Source organism: Plecotus auritus (genome assembly GCF_963455305.1).
Source record: "Plecotus auritus genome assembly, chromosome: 1".
NCBI classification, from domain to species: domain Eukaryota; kingdom Metazoa; phylum Chordata; class Mammalia; order Chiroptera; family Vespertilionidae; genus Plecotus; species Plecotus auritus.
In genome coordinates, this window is record NC_137770.1 from 160,815,906 (window position 1) to 160,839,537 (window position 23,632).

Below are 23,632 nucleotides of genomic sequence, written 5' to 3' on the forward strand. Positions count from 1 at the left end.
ATGAATCTATATTATATAAAGCAGAGACAAATAGAGCAGCCTAACTAAAGGGGGATGGAGACTCTGAAGCTGTACAATCCTACAGGTGCCCCCAGGGGAAACTTTGATTCCTATCGGACACAGTTTGAGAATGACCAGTTATGAGAAAAATCCTTCTAATTATAAATCCTTGCAATTTAAAGTTGATGTTGCATTGTCTTTAAGTACATAAGGTTCTCTTTTTTTAATTTTATGTTATTGTTTAAAGTATTACACATAGTAGTACATATATCTCCTTTTTTTTCGCCATTGAACTTCCCCCAGCCTCCCTACCCCCTGTCGCATGCCCTCATCAAACCCCATCCACCCCCCCCCCCCCCCAACCACAGCGTCTGGTGTCCATTGGTTGTGCTTATATGCATGCATACAAGTCCTTTGGTTGATCTCTTTCCCACCCTCTCCAATACTCCCCAGCCTTCCCACTGTAATTGGACAGTCTGTTTGATGGTTTACTACCTCTGTATCTATCTTTTTGTTCATTAGGTTATAATGTTCTTTATTTTCCGTAAACGAGTGAGATCATGTGGTATTTTTCTTTCATTGCCTGGCTTATTTCACTTAGCATAATGCTCTCCAGTTCCATCCATGCTGCTGCAAATGGTAAGAATTCCTTCTTTATTATAGCAGCATAGTATTCCATTGTGTAGGTGTACCATAGTTTTCTAATCCACTCATCTGCTGATGGGCATTTAGGCTGTTTCCAAATCTTAGCTATGGTGAATTGTGCCGCTATGAACATAGGGGTGCATATATCCTTTCTGATTGGTGTTTCTGGTTTCTTGGGATATATTCCTAGAAGTGGGATTACTGGGTCAAAAGGGAGCTCCATTTTTAGATTTTTGAGGAGAAAAAAACCCCCATACTGTTCTCCATAGTGGCTGCACCTGTCTACATTCCCACCAGCAGTGCACGAGTGTTCCTTTTTCTCCACATCCTCTCCAGCACTTGTCATTTGTTGATTTGTTGATGATAGCCATTCTGACAGGTGTGAGATGGTACCTCATTGTTGTTTTGATTTGCATCTCTCGGATAATTAGTGACTTTGAGCATGTTTTCATATGTCCATTGGCCTTCCTTCTGTCTTCTTTCAAAAAGTATCTATTTAGGTCCATTGCCCATTTTTTTGTTGTTGGATTGTTTATCTTCCATTTGTTATGTTGTATGAGTTCCCTGTAAATGTTGTTGATTAAACCTTTATCAGTTATAACATTGACAAATATGTCCTTCTATACAGTGGGATTTCTTGTTGTTTTGTTTATGGTTTCTTTTGCTGTGCAGGAGCTTTTTATTTTGATGTGGTCCCATTTGTTTATTTTCTTTTTAGTTTCCATTGCCCTAGGAGTGGTATCAGTGAAGAAATTGCTTCGGCATATGTGTGAGATTTCTCTGCCTGTGGATTCCTTTAGTATTTTTATGGTTTCCTGTCTTATGTTTAAGTCCTTGATCCATTTTGAGTTTATTTTTGTGTATGGTGTAAGTTGGTGGTCTAGTTTCAGTTTTTTGCATGTATCTGTCCCATTTTCCCACCACCATTTATTGAAGAGACTGTCTTGACTCCATTGTGTGTTCATGCCTCCCTTGTCAAATATTAATTGAGTATAGTGGTTTGGGTCATTATCTGGGTTCTCTATTCTATTCCATTGGTCTATATGTCTGTTCTTGTGCCAGTACCAGGCTGTTTTGAGAACAGTGCCTTTGAAATACAGCTTGAAATCTTGTATTGAGATCCCACCTACTTTGTTCTTTTTTCTCAGGATTCCTCTGGCTACTCAGGGTCTTTTATTATTCCAGTTGAATTTTTGGAGAGTTCTTTCTAGGTCTGTGAAATATGCCATTGGTATTTTAATTGGAAGTGCATTGAATCTATAGATTGCTTTGGGTGGTATGGACATTTTAATGATGTTGATTCTACCAATCCATGAACATGGTATGTTCTTCCATCTGTTTATTGTAGAGGGCCCCCTTGGAAAGCACATGAGCATTCTTCCTTAATAATTGTCAGCTGAAGCCAAGGCAACAGGCAGAGCCGCCTCTTGGATACACATCTTACCAAAAAGGCAGATGTGTTCTCAGCATTGACTCTTATCTTTGCCCAGGTGTCAGGGATTGTGTTTTGATATCTAAATCCAGTCTAGCACTGGGAATGAATACCACTCGGGCCCAGCCAAGCTCCTTTATCTTGAGTTTGGTGAAATCTTGTATTTTGGGTCTAAAAATAAACATGCTGCTTACGTGCTGGGTCCCAGTCTCTCCCTCAGAAGAGGACGATGGTCCCACTCAGCCCCAGCTTTTTCCTTCAATTTTGTGTCTTATCTCTTGCTTTTATTTCTCAATCCCCAGCCCCTCTACTCGAATAACCAGATCATTCTCTTTCCGTGCTGGACATGGAAAAGAGAGACACCGCCAGAGTTTGTGACTTCCTCTCCTTTTTCAGTGTCCTATAGGTCTTTTCACATATAGGTCTTTTACCTTCTTAGTTAAGTTTATTCCTTGGTATCTTAATTTTTTTTGTGTGATGGTAAATGGGATTGCTTTTTTAGTCTCTCTTTCTGTAAGTTACTATTGGTGTATGCAAATGCTGTCGATTTCTTGGCGTTAATTTTGTATCCTGCTGCATTGCCAAATTCATTTATTAAGTCTAATAGTTTTTTGATGGAGTCTTTCAGTTTTTTTCTGTACAATATCATGCCATCTGCAAATAAGGACAGTTTCACTTATTCTTTTCCAATTTAGGTGCTTTTTATTTCTTCTTGTCTAATCACAATGGCTAATACTTCCAGTTCTATGTCAAACAGGTATGGTGAGATTGGGCATCCCTGTCTTGTTCCTGTTCTTAGGGAAAATGGTTTTAGTTTCTGCCCATTGAGAATGATGTTGGCTGTGGGTTTGTCATATATGACTTTTATTATGTTGAGGTATGATCCTTCTTTGCCACCTTGTTAATAGTTTTTATCAAAAATGGGTGTTGGATTTTGTCAAATGCTTTTTCTGCATCAATTCATATGACTATGTCGTTTTTATGTCTCAATTTGTTTATGTGATGTATCACATTTATTGACTTGTGGATATTATACTATCCTTGCATCCCTGGGATAAATCCTACTTGGTCATGGTGTATGACCTTTCTGATGTACTGCTGGATCCGATTTGCTAGAATTTTGTTGAGGATTTTGGCATCTATGTTCATGAGGGATATTGGCCTATAATTCTCTTTCATTGTGTTGTCTTTATTTGGTTTTGGTATTAGGGTTCTGCTGGCTTCATAGAATGAGCTTGGAAGTGTTCCTTCCTCTTGAATTTTCTGGAATAGTCTGAGGAGGATAGGTTTTAGTTCTTCCTTGAATACTTGATAAAACTCCCTTTTAAAGCCATATGGCCTCAGGCTTTTATTTGCTGGAAGCTTTTTGATGACTGCTTCAATTTCTTACATAGTTATTAGCTTATTGAGATGTTTAGATTCTTCCTGATTGAGTTTTGGAAAGTTGTATTTTTCTAGGAATATGTCCATTTCCTCCAGGTTGTCCAGTTTGTTGGAATAGAGTTATTAATAGTATTTTTAAGCCAACCTTTGTATTTCTGTGGGGTCTGTTGTTATTTCTCCTCTTTCATTTCTGATTTTGTTTATTTGGGTCCTCTCTCTTTGCTTCTTGGTAAGCCTGGCTAGAGGTTCATCAATCTTGCTTATCCTTTCAAAGAACCAGCTCTTGGTTTTGTTGATCTTTTGTATTGTTTTTTTGTTTGTTTGTTTGTTTGTTTGTTTTTTGTTTGTTTTTTTTTGTGTGTGTGTGTGTTTTGATCTCTATGTCATTTATCTCCACTCTGATCTTTATTAATTCCTTCCTTCTGCTTACCCTGGTCTTTTCTTGTTGCTCTCTTTCTAACTCTTTGAGTTGTAAGGTTAGGTAATTTATTACCATTGTTTCTTGTTTTTTGCAGTAGGCTTGTAGAGCTATGAACTACACTCTCAAGACTGCTTTCTCTGTGTCCCATAGATTTTGGATTGTTGTATTTTTATTGTTGTTTGTTGCCATGATGTTTTTTATTTCTTCTTTGATCTCTCTTGTACCCCAGTCATTGTTTAATAGCATCCTATTTAGTCTCCATGTGTTTGATTATTTGATTGTTTTTATTGTAGTTTATTTCTAGTTTTATGCCATTCTGATCTGAGAAGATGCTTGATATGGTTTTTATCTTCTTGAATTTGAAGAGACTTTTCCTGTGATCCAGTATATGGTCTATGTTTGAAAATGACCCTTGTCCACTTGATAAGATGTGTATTGTGTGGCTTTGGTGTGAAATGCTCTGAAGATGTCATTTAATTCCATCTGGTCTAGTGTGTCATTTAGGATTGATATTCCATTGCTGACTTCTTGTTTAGAGGATTTGTCCTGTGTTGTTAGTGGGGCATAAAAATCCCCTAATGAAGGAGAAACCAAGATGGCGGCATAGGTAAGCACCTAAACTGCTGCCCCAACAACAATTTCCAAACTACAAGTAAAAGATAGAACGGACACCATCCAGAACCACAGGAAAGCTGGCTGAGCAGAAATTCTACAACTAAAAGGAAAGAGGAAAGCTTACGGAGAAGGAGCTGCAAAGAGCTGAGGTACAGAGACACGGGAGCGCAGAGAGGAAGGGCGGCAGAGTGCCTGGCTGGCTTTCTCTGGCGGGAGGGGTAAAGAATCCCCCGACTGCACTGAACCGCAGTTCCGACTCCACTGAACCTCATTTTCGGGCGAAACCCTGTGGACTCAGGCTCATACACTGGGGTTTGGACTGTCAGGTAGAGAGAAAGGCACACGGAGACTCGGAGACTCAGGGGAGCCGCAGCAGCAGGGGTGCACAATGACTGATTGCGGAGGTTACCACAGGCATTCCCTAGCGGAAAGGAGTTGAAAGCCCCTGTCAGCACTGAACCCCAGCTCCGACTGCACTGAATTGCAGTTCCGTGCGAGCCCCTGGGGACCCACGCTCTTACGGGGGGCAATCTAGACTGTAAGGTGGAAACTCGGGAACCATGGAAGGCAGAGGTCTGGAGACACACACACAAGGGGAGTGTCGAGATGAAGCCAAGACTGGCTGCCCCGCCCTGAGACTCCACCCCTTCCACGCTGAGCACAGAGACTTTTGCAATCTGGCAAGGCTAATCCTATAAGGCTGTCTCCAGGACCGAAATTCTCCCAGCATAGACACAGATGATCCTCACAACCAACTGGCCTGCAGGTCAATTCCTCCCTGTGATACCAACAACAATCAAGACTTAACTAGAACAAGGCTGTACACATAGTCCACAAAGTGGTGCACCAAGAGTGTCCACCTCAGATTAACTGGGGAGGCCGACCCACTGGCCATATAGGAAACCTAGCACACAATGCTACTCTACCAACTCAGGGAAGCAGTGAAAAATGAGGAGACGAAGAAACAGATCACAAACGAAAGAAATGGAGGAAAATAAATGACTGGATATAGAATTCAAAACCACGGTTATAAGACTCTTCAAGAATATCCTAGAAATGGCCGATAAATATAACAAGACCCTCGAAGATATGAAAAAGGATCAGCTGGAAATTAAACATACACTGACTGAAATAAAAACTATTATATGGAGACCCAACAGCAGACTAGAGGAACGCAAGAATCAAATCAAAGATTTGAAATACAAAGAAGCAAAAAAAAAACTCAACCAGGAAAAGCAAAAAAAAAAAAAAGAATCCAAAAATTGAAGATAGTGTAAGAAGCCTCTGGGACAACTTCAAGCGTACCAACTTCAGAATTATGGGGGTGCCATAAGAAGAGAGAGGGCCAGATACTGAAAACCTATTGGAAGAAATAATGACAGAAATCTTCCCCAACCTGGTGAAAGAAATAGACTTACAAGTCCAGGAAGCACAGAGAACCCCAAACAAAAGGAATCCAAACAGGATCACACCAAGACACATCATAATTAAAATGCCAAGAGCAAAAGACAAAGAGAGAATCTTAAAAGCAGCAAGAGAAAAACAGTTAGTTACCTACAAGGAACACCCATACAACTATCAGCTGATTTCTCAACAGAAACTATGCAGGCCATACGGGTGTGGCAAGAAATATTCAAAGTGATGAATAGCAAGAACCTACAACCAAGACTACCCTACCCAGCAAAGCTATTATTCAGAATGGAAGGTCAGATAAAGAGCTTCTCAGATAAGAAAAAGCTAAAGGAGTTCATCACCACCAAACCAGTATTATATGAAATGCTGAAAGGTGTTCTTTAAGAAGAGGAAGAAGAAAAAAGTAAAGATAAAAATTATGAACAACAAATACATATCTATCAACAAGTGAACCTAAAAATCAAGTGAATTAAACAGCTGAGGAACAGAATAAACTGATGAATATAATAGAATCAGGGGCATAGAAAGGGAGTGGACTGATAATTCTCAGGGGGAAAAGGCTATGGGGGGTGCAGGAAGAGACTGGACAAAAATTGTACACCTATGGATGAGGACGGTGTGGGGGGAGGTAAGGACAAAGGGTGGGGTGGGAACCTGTTGGAGGGGAGCTATGGGGGGATAAAAGGAGAAACAATTGTAATAATCTGAACAATAAAGATTTATTAAATTAAAAATGTCCCCTACTCTGATTGTATTACTGTCAATCTCTCCCTTGCTATTCTCCAAAAGTTTTTTTATGTATTTGAGTGCTCCTGTATTGAGTTCATATATATTTACCAGTGTTACTTCTTCTTGTTGGAATGCTCCCTTTAGTATTATGAAGTGGCCTTCCTTATCTCTTTTTATGTCCTTCACATTGAGATCTAATTTGTCAGATATAAGTATTGCTACCCCAGCTTTTTTTTTTCATTTCCATTCACCTGAAAAACCATTTTCCATCCCTTCACCATCAGTCTGGGTGCATCTTTTTTTCTGAAGTGGGTTTCTTGTAGATAGCCGATATATGGGTCATGTTTTTTTAATCCACTCAATTGCCCTATGACTTTTGATGGGGCATTTAATCCATTTACATTTAAAGTTATTATTGATAGGTACTTGTTTGTTGCCATTTTTATTCTTTACCCCTGTGTTCCTTCTTTGCTTCCTATTTCTTCTTTTTACAGCAGACCCTTTAGCATTTCTTGCATTGCTGGTTTGGTCATAATGAACTCCCTTAGTCCTTTTTTGTCTCTGAAGCTCCTGATTTCACCCTCATTTTTGATTGATAGCTTTGCTGGGTACAGTATTCTTGGATTCAGACCCTTCCTTTGCATGACTTTGTATATTTCATTCCATTCCTTTCTGGCCTGATGTGTTTCTGTTGAGAAATCAGTCACTATTCTGATGGGGAATCCTTTGTAGGTAACTTTCTGTCTCTGTCTGGCCCCTTTTAAGATTCTTACATTGTCATTGGTGTTTGCCAATCTACACTAATAAAAGAGAAACATGCAAATTGAAGGTACCTCTGCTATACCCACCAGCCAATCCGAGTGAGTATGCAAATTAACACAACAAAGATGGTGGCAGCCATGGAGCTGGAGCAAGCAGGAGGCTTGTGTTGCCCCTGGCAATGTAGGAAGCCTAGCTTCCCACCTGCCCTGGCCAGCTCTGGCCTCTGCTCAAGGCTACAAAGATTCAATTATAGAAGATAAATAAATCCAAGATACCTGCATCCAATCTGCCCTGGCCTCCACTCAAGGAGGCGCTGAAAAAAAAAACAAAAAGGAAAAAAACAAGGAGCTGGGAGCTTGGGTTGCCGGGTTCATGGCCATTCTGCAAATAGCCATCAGCCCCTCACCCAGGCTGGCCAGGCACCCCTGTGGGGACCCCCACTCTTAAGTGGGTGTGCCCAGCTTGAAAACAGCCCTCAGCCCCTCCCCTAGTCTGGCCACGCCCCCCAAGCAGGGACCCTCACCCCACAGGGGCGTGGCCAGCCTGCAAACCACCACAGGCCCCTGGCCCAGGCTGCTCCAAACCCCAAGGGAACCCCCACCCTGATCCCAGACACCCATCAAGGCAAACCACCCGGCCCCCACCCATGCACCAGGCCTCTATCTATACTAATAAAAAGTAATATGCTAATTATACTGGGAGACCTTCCAAGAGACCTTCTGGACATTCTTCAGGACAAAGTTATGGTGGCAGGGCCGAGGTAGAGGTGGTTAGAAGGCAAGAGGGGAGGGCAGTTGTGGGTGATCAGGCTGGTGGGGGGTGGGGCCTTTGGGGGTAAGAAGACCAGCAGGGGGGCAGGTTGGAGGCAAGCAGGCCATCAGTGGGGGTCAGTTGGAGGTAATCAGGACAGCGGGGTGGCAGTTTGGAGTGAGCAGGCCAGCAGGGGGCAGTTGGGATTGAGCAGGCCAGTGGGGAGGGAAGGTGGAGGCAAGCAGGGCAGTGGGGGGGTGCAGTGGTGGGGCAGTGGGGGGGTGAGCAGGCTGGCAGGGGGACATTTGGGGGCAAGCAGGCCGGTGGCAGGAGGCAGTTGGGGGCGAGCAGGCCAGCAGGCAGAGTCGTTAGGGGCAATCAGGAAGGCAGGCAGGCAGGCAGATGAGCGGTTAGGAACCAGCAGTCCCAGATTGCAAGAGGGATGTCAGCCTGCCGGTTTAGTCCCAATCCCTGTAAACAGGCAGTAGGACATCCTTTGAGGGGTCCCAGATTGGAGAGGTTGCAGGCCAGGCTGATGAACATCCCCTCCGCCATGCACGAATTTTGGGCACCGGGCCACTAGTTCCTAATAAGTCTTCCAAGGTCTGAGAGTGAATCAACATTTAAACAATGAGAGGAGAAATTTGCCAAGAAACTATTCAGCTAAGAATGAGCTTCCCTCAGGTACATCTGAAACTCTACAGAGCACCTTCAAAGTTCAGAATATGTCATCTCTTTTCACAGTGCCGTTGACAATTTTCTTCCAGATGGCCCTCCCAATCTCTTCTTCATTTAGGTACATATAAGCCAGATCAATAAGTTGATAGTCTACATCAACTGCTCTCTCGATGACATCTGCCACCTTACTCTTGGCAACCTAGAAGAGCATTAAAATAAAGGTCTACTTATTCAGGAGCAAATGACCAATCCCATAAGCAGAGTTAGTCCACAGAACTTATTGCTTTTCTAAGGTCTAGGAGTTAGAGGTGAGGAAGCTAACTGTTGACTTATAACATGTGATAAATGTTTAACAACTGATTAAAGAGGAGTCTTGATTTGTAGTATTTGCCAATTTCTATGGTGCAAATACTCCCTCCCGCCACCATGGCTAATTTCAAGCTACCAATATGGGGACAAGATGCTTACAATTAAATCTTGTGAGCCCGGAGCTGGCTCCCCCATGTTGTTGCCTTTAACCCCCTGCCTCTGGGTTTATAGTCTCTATGTGATCTATATATTTACACAACCATTAAATTTACATTCCTAAACTAATTCACTCTATCTGAGATTATGAAGTTCATTCCAAACCAAATATCCAATGCTAAAAATTATCTATCAATGCAAAAAAGTTGTAGCTTTAAGTGGAATACATTAGTGACTTAGCTATGTAAACTTGGAAAAAACTTCAAACAACACCTGAGGTAGGACAAAAAAGGTAAAAGAAAATAAACATCGTCACTCCAAAATATCTTATAATTTTTTTGGTTACTAAATTGGTCATTAAATGATTATTTCTGCTTCATAATTTTGTATTTTTTCTTAGCTGTCTACTTTTGTCCTGGCCCACCAGACTGAACTTTTTAAGTTATCTGTAATTATTCCCTCTTCATTACCTTCTTCTTGCTCACTCTGTAATGAAAAGATTTGGGGTGTATATTTAAATTTTCAACTCCTGATGAGTTAACCACTCCCATGGAGATTAACTGACATGCATAGATAGAAGAGCCAAATCAAATTAAAAGCAATACTTTGTGGGTGGAGCCTCTAAATCTTCATTTCTAACATGTTCCGCAGGTACTTTATAGCTATTAAAATTGGAAAAGCACTGACTTAATGCACAAAGTAACCTAACCTGGAGAGAAAGCATCCAACCAATGAAGAAAGGGAGGCCCATCCAAATTCCCCAAATTCAAGCAGTGACTAGTCCTGGTCAGGACTCTGTCTGCTGCCTCTCCATCTCCAAGGCCATTATCACTACCTTTGTAGGAGCTGAGTTGCCAAATCCCAGAAGAAGCATGAAGTCCCTTCATTGCACACATCTCCTTTCACTCTTTTGCAAAACAAACAGGTTTTATTTATTAACAGAAATAGGGAGAGAGAAGAAAAACATACAATTGCTATTTTTAACAGTTTTCATGATGTATAAGACACATACCATAAAATTACCTCCTTTTAATTATACAATTCAACAACTTTTAGTATATTCATAGATTTGTTACCACTATACAACTTTGGATCATTTTCATCATCCCAAAGAAATTCACACTCATTAAAAACACCTTCCCATTACTCTCTCCATCCAGCCCCCGGCAATTACTTCCTGTCTCTATCTATTTGTCTATTCTGGTAATTTTATGTAAATATATTCATACACTTTGTAGCATTTTGTGACAACCTTCTTTCACTTAGCATGTTTTTAAGGCCCATCCCTGTTGTACTTCACTTATCCATACTTCATTCCTTTTTATGGCTAAATATTCCTTTGTATGAATATACCAAATTTTGTTTATCCATTCATGAGCTGATAAACATTTGGCTTTTTTCTACTTTTTGCCTATTATGAACAGTGCTTCTATAAACATCCATGTTCAAGTATTTATGTAGACATACATTCCATTTCTTACAATACGTAAATGTAGGATAGATTTCCATTTATTTGTGTCTTCAATTTTTTTCATCATCTTGTAGTTTTTAGTATGTAGGATTTCCACCTGCTTAGTTAAATTTATTCCTAAGCAGTTTATTCTTTTGGGTACTATTATAAATGGGATTGGTTTCCTAATTCCATTTTCAGATAGTTTGCTGTCAGTGCATAAAAAAACAAATTATTTTTGTATGTTGATTTTGATGCCTTTTATTTTTTTAAATAACATATTTTTATTGTTTAAAGTATTACATATAGTAGTACATATATCTCCTTTTTCCCCCCATTGACCTTCCTCCAGCCTCCTCTACCCACTGTCGCATGCCCTCATCCCATGCACCCCCCCCCCCGAGTGTCTTGTGTCCATTGGTTATACTTATATGCATGCATACAAGTACTTTGGTTTATTTCTTTTTCTTGACTAACTGCTCTGGCTAAGACTTATATTACTATTCTGAATAGAATTAGCAAGAGTGGGCTTACTGGTCTTGTTCCAGATCCAGATATTGTCTATGTGTCCCCCCAATTCTACCAACATTTGCTCTATATATTTAGGTGTTCTGATGTTAGACCAGTATGTATTTACAATTATTATACCCTACTAGTTGACTGACCCTTTTATTGTTTTATAAAGCTCCTCTTTGTCTCTTAAAGTGTACTTTACCTGATATAAGTAGAGTGCTCTCATTTGGTTATTATTTGCACATTTTTCCTCTCCCTTCACTTTCAGCCTACTGGTGCTCTGTGCTCTGAAATCTAATGAGAGACTCATAACAGACAGCATACATTTAAGCCTTGTTATTGTTTGATGTTTGTTTTCATTTACTCCGTCACTCTGTCTTTTGATTGGGGAGTTTAACCTTTTACATTTAAAGTAATTATTGATAGGGAAAGTTCTATTGAGGCTAGGTTTAACAACTCCCAGCTCATGCCCCCTCGCCCCATGGCCAGCCCAGAGGCTCCTTGCAGGCCAGCATGCAGCTGCAGAAGCTCAGCAACCAGTATTTCACCCATCACCCCTACCCCCACAACCAGGACATGCTGGATTTGCACTCTGCTGCAGGCCACCAGAGGAACCAGACAAACCAGCTCTTCTGAGATTGCACCTGCAAACACAGCAACATGGCAGCAGCAGCAGCATCCCCTGCTAGGGTGGCAGCAGCACCCCTGGTGGCTCCAGTGGTACCTTGGGCTGTTGTGCCAGTAGCAGCAGCAACAAGTCCACCTCTGTGGCCCATGTCCCTGATGCAATGCTGCTGCCCAAAGTCATAGACATTGATTTCATGGACGAGGAAGTGCTTATGTCCTTAGTGATAGAAATGGGTTTGGACGGCATCAAGGAGCTGTCTGAACTCTGGCTGGGGCAAAACAAATTTGATTTCATGATGGACTTTGTGTGCAAACAACGACCTAGTAGAGTAAGCTGTTGACTAGATGGAAATTCGGTGAAAAGAATCAAACCCTTCAACTTCTTTGGTGTGAATTAAAACACATTCCCTTAGACAAAGTATCTCACTTTTCAAACCTTGAAAGGTTTGAGAACTTGGAAACAAACTAAACTATAAACTTGTACAAGTTGGTTTAAAAATTACTGCCACTCCCCCCCCCCTCCGTTTTTGTTTCCTTTTTATAGCCTTGACATTCACCTCTCTTGTGTTGTTGAAATATCTAGCTAACGTGGTCTTTTTTTGTTGTTTGTTTTCATTCCTGATTTCCTCACATTCTTCAGTGCTCAACCTTTAGATGTTAATCTTGGCAAACTGCTTAGTCTTGTGGATTTTGTAGATGGTTCCAAATGACTGAACTGCATTCAAATTTATGAGTAAAAGAAAAATCGCATTAGTTGGTTGCATGAACTTTGAAGGGCAGATGCACAAACTCTGCACACTTTTTTTAACTATGCATTTGAGTACAGACTAATTTTTAAAATATGCAAAACTGGAGGGTTAAACAGATGTGGCCCAAGCCGTTTCGGATCAGAAAAAGTCACACTGTTCTCTTTCAAGTTGGCTGCCCCTCCCCCATATGTACAGACAATAGTAGGGTGTGTGGAATGTCCTCAGTGGCAAACATTTCCCAGATTTTATTTCTGAATATGTAGACTTTTAATAACTGATTTTATCACCAGATTAAATCTTGCAGTTACAAAGTACTTCAAATTACTGAAAGGATGTTATTGTTTAAAAAAAGAAAAAGCTCATTCTTACATAAATAATATCTGGCACTTCATTGGGACACTACTATTCAAAAGGCCCAGGCCGCTGTGGAATCTGTGTGGAAGGGGAGGCCTCTGGAAGGGGACACAAAGACAGTGTGAGTTTGGCCATTATTGGCAATGCTCATAGCTGCCAGCCAGACTCCAAAGAGGGAGCCCAACTTTTTTTTTTTTTTCTTTCCCTGGGACACTCTACTTGAGTTTTTGTTCAAGCAGTCAACACAATAGACTTTGAAAAAAGAAGAGCAATTAATTAACATAAGGATGTTACTGTATTCTTTGGACTGTATGTCATCAGTGTGGTTAATAAATTCTGACAGTCTCACACAACAGAAATAGGCTCCATCATTTGCTTTGCAGTGATAGGAAAGAAGATAACTGACTCTCCATCGGGCTTTTTGTTTTGTTGGACAGCATACTACTGATAAACTATAAATGATACTGTTTTATATTATAAAAATACTAGCTTTTTCATTCACTGTGCTTATAATTTTTCTCTTCTTAGTCAAAGTTAGGCTTAGTAAGTGATTAAAGGCAATTTTATTACAGCAGCATGTACTTACTTTATTCTAGGAGAATAAAACGCATAAAGAGTAATAGCATTTATTTTTGTTTGTAATCTATAGAATTGAGTTCTTTTGCTGATACACCCAAATGGCTCTCTGGCATCTACTTTTTCTCTTGCACATGATCCCCTAACTTTAATTTCTTTTTTCTTAAGGGGCTCATTTTGATCAACCCATGAGAATGTTGTCCATTGTCTAATAAGCAATGGGAGAAAGATCTGTGGTTACATGTAAACTTGTGCTGGTCTACAGATGAAGAGGTGAAGAGAGTAGTAAAGAAGTCAGCGGCAATCCATCTGTGTGAAGGTCAAACCGGCTTCATTGTACACCTTGAAGACTTTCTCAATGGCATTGACATAGGCAGCTGTTCTCAGGTCCAATCCCAGATTATTTTCATGGCTGTGTGCATGATTTCCCTGGCGCCAGAGCTCCATGGTGTAGGCTGAGCCAGAGTGCACAATGTCTTTCTCAGATGCCCCCGATATCCTGTCTTGGAACTCTGATGTGGGTACTACAGGAATAGTTCCACCATGCTTTCCAAATTTCCTTTTCAAACTCTCCTGAACCAACATGAGCAAGTGGTAGTTAGAATCCCTTTCATATATGAAGGTCAAACGGACATAGCTGACATGATTTTGTTTCTTCAGCCACTCAAAGTAAGATACAGTAAGCGCCCCCTCTACCCCAGCATTCAGGTAGAGATCTGGAATAACCATGATGTTCTTATCCAGGAAAATCTTATTGGCTTCTAGAGTTGTTGGCCCATTGGCACCTTCAGCGATGATATTGGCTTTGATTCTTGGTGCCCTGGATTTGGTCAGCTGCTTCTCACTGGCAGCAGGGATCAGTATGTCACAGTTGGACTCTAAGATGCTCCCTTCATAAAACTCTGCCTTAGGAAAATCCACGATTTATCCATGCTGCATTTTGAAGTCTTCCAGTTCCTTTGGGTCAATACCATCTGGATTCCAGAGACTCCCATCAGATTCACCAACGCCAACACATTTAGCACCAAAGTGATGCAAATTCCCCATAGAGTGAAGGCCCACATTACCAAATCCCTAACCAACAAATGTTTTTTCTCCAAGCCCTGGTGTCATTTCTAAAATGCTCATGTAAGAAGCTTCATTGATGAACTTTTTGATTCCATGGAAAACTCCCCAGCCAGTAGCAGAAATCCATCCCTGGACTGACGGGCTAGCCAGTGACACAGGCATGGGCATTAGTATCCTAGTGCCCGATGGTGTGAGCACAGGTGTCCGCAATCCAGGACATCTCTCGCTCTCCGGGTTCATGTCTGGGGCAGGCACGCCAATGCCCAGACCAATAAAGCCCTTCTTTGCCAGTTCCATGGTAAACCTCCTTGTGATCTTTCCCAACTCATCATCGGTATAGTTCTTGGGGTTGATCATAACACCAGCTTTGGCACCCTTAAGCGGCACATGAACCACTGCACACTTATATGTAGTCAGAGAAGCCAAAGCTTTCACTTCATCTCCACTCACATCAGTGCTGGAACGAATACCTCCCTCCCTGGCAGGGCGTGCGGGGCTGGCGGGGCTGGACCTGGTAGCCCTCGGTGACCTCCCAGGAGCCATCATGGAGCCAGGTGGGGAAGGACAGGCACAGCACATGGTTGCAGGACTTGATCCGCAGGATGCCACGCACCCACTTGTGCTTCTGCTCCTCCCTCTCCTGGGTCTTGAGGTCCTCCACCAGCTTGTCCTCCACGATGCTGGCACGCGGTGGAAGAAGCTCTCCACCATCCTGAGAAGTCGGGTTGTCCTGGCTGTCAGCTGCTGCCTGGCTGTAGTGTCACCAGGAAGGTGGTGGGAGCCCCTGCTGCAGGGTGGCGGCTGCGGGCTGCCTGAGGGCCAGGCCGGCCCAGCAGCACAGCCCGGTCAGCTGCAACAGAGCCCAGGGCTGCAGCCTGATGCCTTGCCCAGGCAGTGGGACATGGCGGGAGCTGAGGAGAAGTTCTCTGGGAGGCTGGGGACCATGGGAGGGAGGGATGGCCCTGCAAGGGCCTCCCTTTTAAGCCACAGCTTCCTGCCCTCAGGAGCGGTACCCTCCCTGGGCACTCGCTGCCTACCCAGGAACAAGGACTTCGGGCTTCTGCCAACCTTTCCTGTGAATGGCAGGGCTGGGGCCCTGGCATTCCTAGAGCCTTGCCTCCTCTTCCTCCATGGTCTCCCAGGCCTCCCTGGTGAAGGCGCATGCAGGCCAGGCTGCAGGAGCACAGATTTTTATTTGTTTCCCTCTTCAACATTTTTGACACTGTGCTAATAGTTATATTCAGTATTGAAAGCTTTTTAGGAAATTTTGACAGTATTTTTGTATAAAACATTTTTTAAAAAAAAAAAACACTTGTTAACTTATTCTATTTTAATTTGCCCAATTCTATAAAAAGTTAAGAAATTAAAAAAAAAAAAAAGAAAAGAAAACGACAAGTCTCACTTCATGGCCCAAGTTACTGTGCAAGCCCAATGGGGACCAAGCCCAGTGCCGGGCATGCGCACTTCAGTCTTGTCTGTTGCTGAGCATGCGCCTTGCTGCCAGCATTCTGGGAGGAGAAGGAAGGAGAGGCGGCCGTTTTCCTCCATCACACCCTTTCTTGCTTGTGGAGACTGAACTGGTAGGTCCAGAGAGCAGCCCTCCCAGGACTTTAATTAACATCGGAGAGTGTGAGGAGGAACCCCGGGCTTGGTAGGGGTGGGGTGTGGAGGGGTAGGGGGGTGGGGGGAGGGGGCGGGTTCTGTGGCCTCCTGGAGGGGAAGGTCCTGAGGTCAGTGCCTTTCTCCTCTCAGGCATCATGGCCGCCAGGGCCCTGCAAGTCCTCCCGTGACCTGGACGAGGAGGGTGGTGGGCTAATGAGGACAGGGGTCAGTGTAGAGTCTTAGGGGTATTATTTCAGGTGTCTGGGTCCTGTGGGCACCAGGGACAGGAACACAGACTCCAGAGTCCTCCTTGGGGCCCTGAGCAGGGGGTGGGGCAGGTGTGAGATGGTACCTCATTGTTGTTTTGACTTGCATCTCTTGGATGATTAGTGACTTTGAGCATATTTTCATATTCCTCTTGTCCTTCTCTATGTCCACTCTCGATACGTGTCTTTTAGGTCCTTTGCTCATTTTTTGATTGGATTGTTTATCTTCCTTTTGTTAAGTTGTATGATTTTTCTGTAACTTTTGAAGATGAAACTCTTATCGGAAATATCATTGGCAAGATGTTCTCCCATATAGTGGGCTTTCTTGTTGTTTTGTTGATGGTTTCTTTTGCTGTGCAAAAGCTTTTTATTTTGATGTAGTCCCATTTGTTTATTTTCTACTCAATTTCCATTGTCTTAGGAGTTGTATCAGTAAACATATTGTGAGGAGATATGTCTGCTATTTTGCTGCCTATGGATTCTTGTAGGATTTTTTATGACTTCCCGTCTTACATGTAAGTCTTCTATGCATTTTGAGTTTGTTTTTGTGTATGGTGTAATTTGGTGATCTAGTTTCATTTTTTTGCATGTGTTTTTCCAATTTTCCCAACTCCATTTATTGAAGAGACTGTTTTGACTCCATTGTATGCTCTTGCCTCCTTGGTCAAATATTAATTGAGCATAGTTTTTGGGTCAATATCTGGGTACTCTATTCTATTCCATTGGTCTCTATGTCTGTTCTTGTGCCAGTACCAGGCAGTTTTTAGAACACTGGCTTTGTAATACAGCTTGATATCTGGTATTGTGATCCCTCTAACTTTGTTCATTCTCAGGATTGCTGCGGTTATTCCAGGGTCCTTTTTTATTCCATATAAATTTATGGAGTGTTTGTTCTAGGTCTGTGAAATATGCTGGTGGTAATTTTTATGTATTTTTATTGATTTCAGGGAGGAAGGCTAATGGAGGGAGTCATGGAAACATTAATGATGAGAGAGAATCATTGACTGGCTGCGTCCTGCACGCCCCCTACTGAGGATTGAGCCCACAACCAGAGCATTTGCCCTTGACCAGAATCAAACCTGGGGCCCTTCATTCTGCATGTTGATGCTCTATCCACTGAGCCAAACCAGCTAGGGCTGCCATTGGTATTTTAATGGGGATTGTGTTGAATCTATAGATTGCTTTGGGTAGTATGGACATTTTAATGATGTTGATTCTACCAATCCATGAACAGGGTATGTTCTATCACTTGTTTGTATCTTCCTCTATCTCTTTTTTCAATGTCCCATAGTTTTCTGAATACAGGTCTTTTACCTTCTTAGTTAAGTTTATCCTTAGGTAACTTAATTGTTTTTGTTGCCATGATAAAGGATTTTTTTTTTTTTTTAGTATCTCTTTCTGTGAGTTCATTAATGGTATATAAAAATGCCATAGATTTCTAGGTGTTAATTTTGAATCCTGCTATGTTACTGAATTCATTTATTAAATCTACTAGTTTTTTGGTGGAGTCTTTAGTGTTTTTTATATGCAAAATCATGTCATCTGTGAATGACAGTTTCACATTTTTTTTACAATTTGGATGCCATTTATTTCTTCTTCTTGTCTGATCGCTATGGCTAGCACTTTCCAGTACTGTGTTGAACAGGAGTGGTGAAAGTGGGCATCCTTGTCTTCTTCTTATTTTTAGAGGTAAGGCCACAGTCTTTTAAATGAATAATGTAATAGCAATATCCTTCATATAAATCTTTCACCAAAGGTTGAAGAAAAGAAGGAACAGAAATGTAGTAAAAGGGAAGTGTCAGGAAACATGTATGATGGTGATCATGATAACACTGACACTGATGGACTGAGTCTGCAAAGTAACAGTGAACAAACTGATAACCAGCAACCAAATGATGAAATTAATTAAAACATAGTCTTCTTAATGAATAATGTAATAGCAAAGCTAAATGATAAAGCCAAATGATAAAAGTAGTGAAAACACAATCTTCTTAATGTGTAAGGTAGTAACAACATCCTTAATATCAAACTTTCATCAAAGGTTGAAGAAAAGAAGGAACAGAAAAGTAGTAACCAGGAAGAGTCAGGAAACATGTTTGATGTGGCTAATGATGACACTGACAGTGTTGGTGTGGGACAGAAAAGCAACAGTGAACAAAGTGATAAGCACCAGTTTCCTATTGTGCATAATGAAGATTCTGATAGGTAAGCCTATAGCAGTATTTAACAGTAGGTAATTATTTTCCTGTAAAACAAATTCCAAGTTGAGCTAATATTCATGATTAACAAATTTTATATTTATGCTAGAGTGAATCTTGCTTTGTAATCAGAAAATGCAAATCAACAAACAATAAGATAACATTTTTTTGAACTTATAATGATAATTATTGTATTTAAAAAAGAAAACCAGTATTTTCCCATTGGAGGAAAAAGCATTCTCGTGCACTACTGTAGATGAAATTGGCACATCTTTTTCAAAGGGTAATTGAGCTTCTTCCAAAATGTCGGGCCTAAACGGGCAGTCGGACATCCCTCTCATAATCCAGGACTTCTGGCACCCAACCACTTGCCTGCCGGCCTGCCTGATTGGCTCTAACTGCTTCTGCCTGCCAGCATGATCACCCCCTAACCACTCCCTTGCCAGCCTGATCGACGCCTAACTGCTCCCCTGATGACCCAATAGCCCCTAACTGCCCTCCCCTGCTAGCCTGGTTGCCCCTAACTGTCCTCCCCTGCAGGACTATTCCCACACTACTGCCCTCCCCTGCAGGCCTTGTCCCTCCCAACTGTCCTCCCATGCAGGCCTTGTCCCTCCCAACTGTCCTCCCATGCAGACCTGATCACCCCCAGCTGCCTTGCCCTGCAGACCAGGGTCCCTCCGAAGTGTCTTCCACTGCAGGCCTCATTGCCACCAACTGCCCTCCCATGCAGGTCTGATTGCCCACAACTGCCCTCCCCTGCTGGCCATCTTGTGGCAGCCATCTTGTGTCCACATGGGGGCGGCCATCTTGTGTGTTGGAGTGATTGTCATTTTTCATATTACCTCATTATAATATAGGATAACAGTTCATTTCATGTTGATCACAGCTTTGATTGTGTTTAGCTGCAGATTAACCTTACAAAAAGAAAAAGAGAAGATATGAAAAGCTGATCTGTTACATAAAAGAAATACGACGCAGTTAACTAAAAAAGAAGGGCAGTCCATGAAAGCAGTTGAAATGAGCCCCAAAGTTGAAAATACCATAGGAACACAAGTCATGGCCCTGAAGCCTGTAAGAGGGAATGAGGTAAATTTATCTTTGGTAAAAATGTCTTATATCTAACAGTATTTTATGAATAATTGTATCCCTTTGACTTAATGTACAGTATTACATTTAAAACAAACACAAAATGGTATCTCATTCAAAATATGAACTGTGACATTTATGTCTAAAATTAGTAATTTATTACTATCCTTGGCATGTAGTTGATGCTCTGTGTAAGTTTTCTAAATGAAGAAAGGGACCATAAATTGAGTTTAACCATTCACTTCAATGTTAATTTTGTCTTTTAAAAAGGTTAACTTGCAGGCTAAATTGCCTTGAGACTGTGATGGAATTACTCAAATGTTCATAAACAAATTTTATTTCACAATACTGCATTTTTGCTCTATGACAAAACTAGCTATCACTTAAGTTAAAATTTGAGGTTTGCATGAAGGCAAAAGATGCTTATGCTTTAAAAGGCTGCTTTTTAACAATTTTTAAGGAGCTGTTCTTAAGCTTTGAAATTTTTGTTAATGGTATGAGATAAAAAACTAAACAAAATGTGTCCCTAGTTTGTTGAAGAGCAAAATTACACTCAGAGGCAACTTTCTCAAGAACAGAATGCCAGTATATTACAATAATTATTGTATTTAAAAAATAAAACAAGAACTATGGAATTCTGACCAAACACCCTTACAAACCACAGGGGCTAGAAGGAGCTCATTAGAAGTGAAATCAGAGGTAGTTTACATAGTCATGTACAGATGTGTGTATTTGTGCAGATATGTGAAATCCACTATGGTACATATGGGAACTATAGATAATTTTAAATGCATATCTCTCTCTCTCTCTCTCTCTCTCTCTCTCTCTCTCTCTCTCTCTCTCTGTGTGTGTGTGTGTGTGTGTGTGTGAGAGAGAGAGAGAGACAGTGGTGGCATTTTGGGTCCATTGGATAAAATGATATTCTTAATTCAAATCCATTTGTCTCTCCCAGTCAAGTAGTGACATTCACAATGCCTTCATCCTAAGGGGAGGCTTTTAATATTTTCGATAGAAATTGATGTGTTTTCCATGATCTCAAAGGTATTGCTACCAACAACAGATGCTCCAGATTTTGGCAATCATTACATTTCCTTGATATATTAATAGAGAGGTTGGTTTTCATTTCCACTTGTGGTTAGAAGGAAAAGAAGAGCTAGTTCTAGGGTAATATGCTACATGTCATTCTACCTTTGAGAAAAGTAACAATTTGTTCGTAGTAGTATCTCATTTTAGCACAAGAGATTTTGAAGAGAATGCCATGTTGTAACATACACTTAGTGACAATTTACTGTTATTTTATTCCTAGTAAAGTAATTCAGTGCATTTATACCCATTTTGCAGTTATTACACTAAACATTGTGAACAAGAAATATAAGTTATTGCAGCAACATAATCTCATGATTTTCTAAGAAGAGCTCTATAAATTTTATCTTACCATTACTTTTTTGAAATATAAGGCATCTTTTGTGTTTCTATATTCACAGTAGAGAAGAACTGTGGATTGGGGCAAGAGCAACAACTTTTGAGTCTGGAGACCTGGAGAAAATCCAGAAGTTGCTTATGTTTTTAACCCCTCCATTCCAGATTGTGATAACTGAATAAGTTCATAGATGGGTGTAGAAGAGCTTAGGACAGTGCCTAGATGAGCAGTTATTAGTAAAGTTAGTATTTATTACTGGAAGTACTAAAAAAGTACAATATCTATAAGATAATCTTTGAAAAATATTTTAGGAAATTTAGTCTCTCCTAATAGAAGCAGGGTTAATACCCTCAATGTGAGGTAGCTATATATTCAATCTATAGCCTCAATTTTTAAGTGTAGTGGAGTTATTAATCTTTTCCTTGATGTATTCTGTGTTTCTCGTGATTCAGAAAAAGCCCTTTCCAATTCTGAGACTCTTAAACAGAAACTTGTGGTTTGCTTTTCACTTTAAAAAAATCCATCAACTTATATTCCATTTTTGAAATGTGCAAAATGTAGGCTTTTATAAAGTTAGAGGTTTTTGTCCAATTCTATTTTTTATGAGGTATATCCACCTATTGAACCTTTTTATTTTAAACATAAAGGTTTCTTTAATTTCACAGGCTATCATGATATATCATTTCAATGATTTAGCTAAAAGTCTCCATTGGTTTTCTTAGGTTTCTGATAGTTATGAAAAACAAAAACGTCAGTTACATGAAAATCACATGTTGAAGGATGAAATTGCCAAGCTAACACTGGAACTAGACACAGTCAAAAATCAGATGCAGGAAATGGAAAAAAAATATTTTGAGGACATTGTGATCGTCAAAGAAAAGAATGACCATCTTCAAAAGACAATAACAGAAACACTATTTCAACACAATGAGCAGCTTGAAGTTCTGATAGCTGAGCTTACAATGTCAAGCCCTAAACTGGGGGATGAACAACAAAACATAGGAAGACTGGAAGCAGAATGTGACTCATATAGTTCTAAAACGGCTACTGTTACACAGGATCATGAGCATTGTCAGACTTCAAAAGGAGATCTACAAGTTGCTTTCAAGAAAGAAAAAGAAGAATGGTGTTGTTCCCAGGACAAAAAGAACTCTTATATGTCTAACCTAAAACATAACATTGAGATTCATTCTCAACAACTTTCTAAATTGGAAAGTAAATTCAATCACCTAGAAATTGAGCTTCATCACATAACAGATACTCTCAGAGAAAGGACATTGATTTTAGAAGATGGAGAAGGAGACCGAAGACAAACACAGAGTCAAATGAAGGAAATTGAACATTTGCATCATAAGAAACAAGGTAAAGTGAATGAAGACACTGGAAAGCAGGAATCTTTACAGGAGAGGCTATCTCACCTGCATAGTGAAATTATGTTGCTTCTACAGCAACTGGATCAGGATCACAACAAAGCTGACAGGAAAAGAAAGAGAGTCATTAAAATCCCAGATCAGTTTGCAGATACCATAAAAATATTTCAAGCCACCAGTGAAAAGAAAAGTCTTATGCTGAACGAAACATATAAGGAATTAATCAACGAATGGCATCTTTTAAAAAAAAGCGTACATCACTATGAAAATGATAAAGCGGAAAGAGATGTAAGTATCCAGACAGATAAATATTTCAAATTTCCTCAAAGAAAATTCAGAGCAATATTTGATGATGGCTACGGTTCAATCCAGGTGAATATAAAAAATGTATAGATTATAAAGTTGTTTGTTCTATTATTTTAAAAGCAGACATTGTATTCATCAAATGAACATTACACCTGAGAATTGCTTTGTTTGAGTAAAGACATTGTGTTGCCCATTAAATGTTAAGAGGTTAAATTCCAGATTGCTAATAGATATAGATTGATAATGCTTAGTCTTATATTGATTGAATAATAATTTTAGTCTCTCTGTCACTGAATTTTAATATTGTTAGGGAGCATATAAATGGAAATGCTCTTACCTCAAATGAGAATTTTTAAATTAAGATTTAATTGAGTTATCTTGACAATTAAATTCAGATTTCCCAGTTGAACTGAATTGTAGATGTTGTACCCCGTAGTACCTTTCCTTCACTGGATCCTTATACATTTAGATTGACATAAAGTTACTTTTATTGATGCTAATTTGAATTAAATTTGGAAATATTTCAGTCTCAAGTAATATATTCATAGGACCTCCTGATCTTGTAAAGGCATCTACTTTTCATTCAATCATAATTTTGGACAAATGTGATGAGTTTTAGCAAATGTATACCTGATTTACACTTTCAAATACTATTTACCATTTTCTTAGAATATTTTTACAAATAATTTGTCCATATTTCTCATGTTAAGGCCTAATTACTATCATTTGGAGCTGTTTGTTCAGACAGAGA

General features: G+C 40.4%; 1 pseudogene across 1 annotated transcript; it reads right to left on the minus strand.

Moving 5' to 3' along the window:
* Nucleotides 1-13,856: 13,856 nt before the first annotated feature.
* LOC308241505 (glutamate dehydrogenase 1, mitochondrial-like) lies at nucleotides 13,857-15,341 on the minus strand (annotated as a pseudogene). The gene has a single exon. The product of its transcript is annotated as a glutamate dehydrogenase 1, mitochondrial-like (transcript).
* Nucleotides 15,342-23,632: the final 8,291 nt, after the last annotated feature.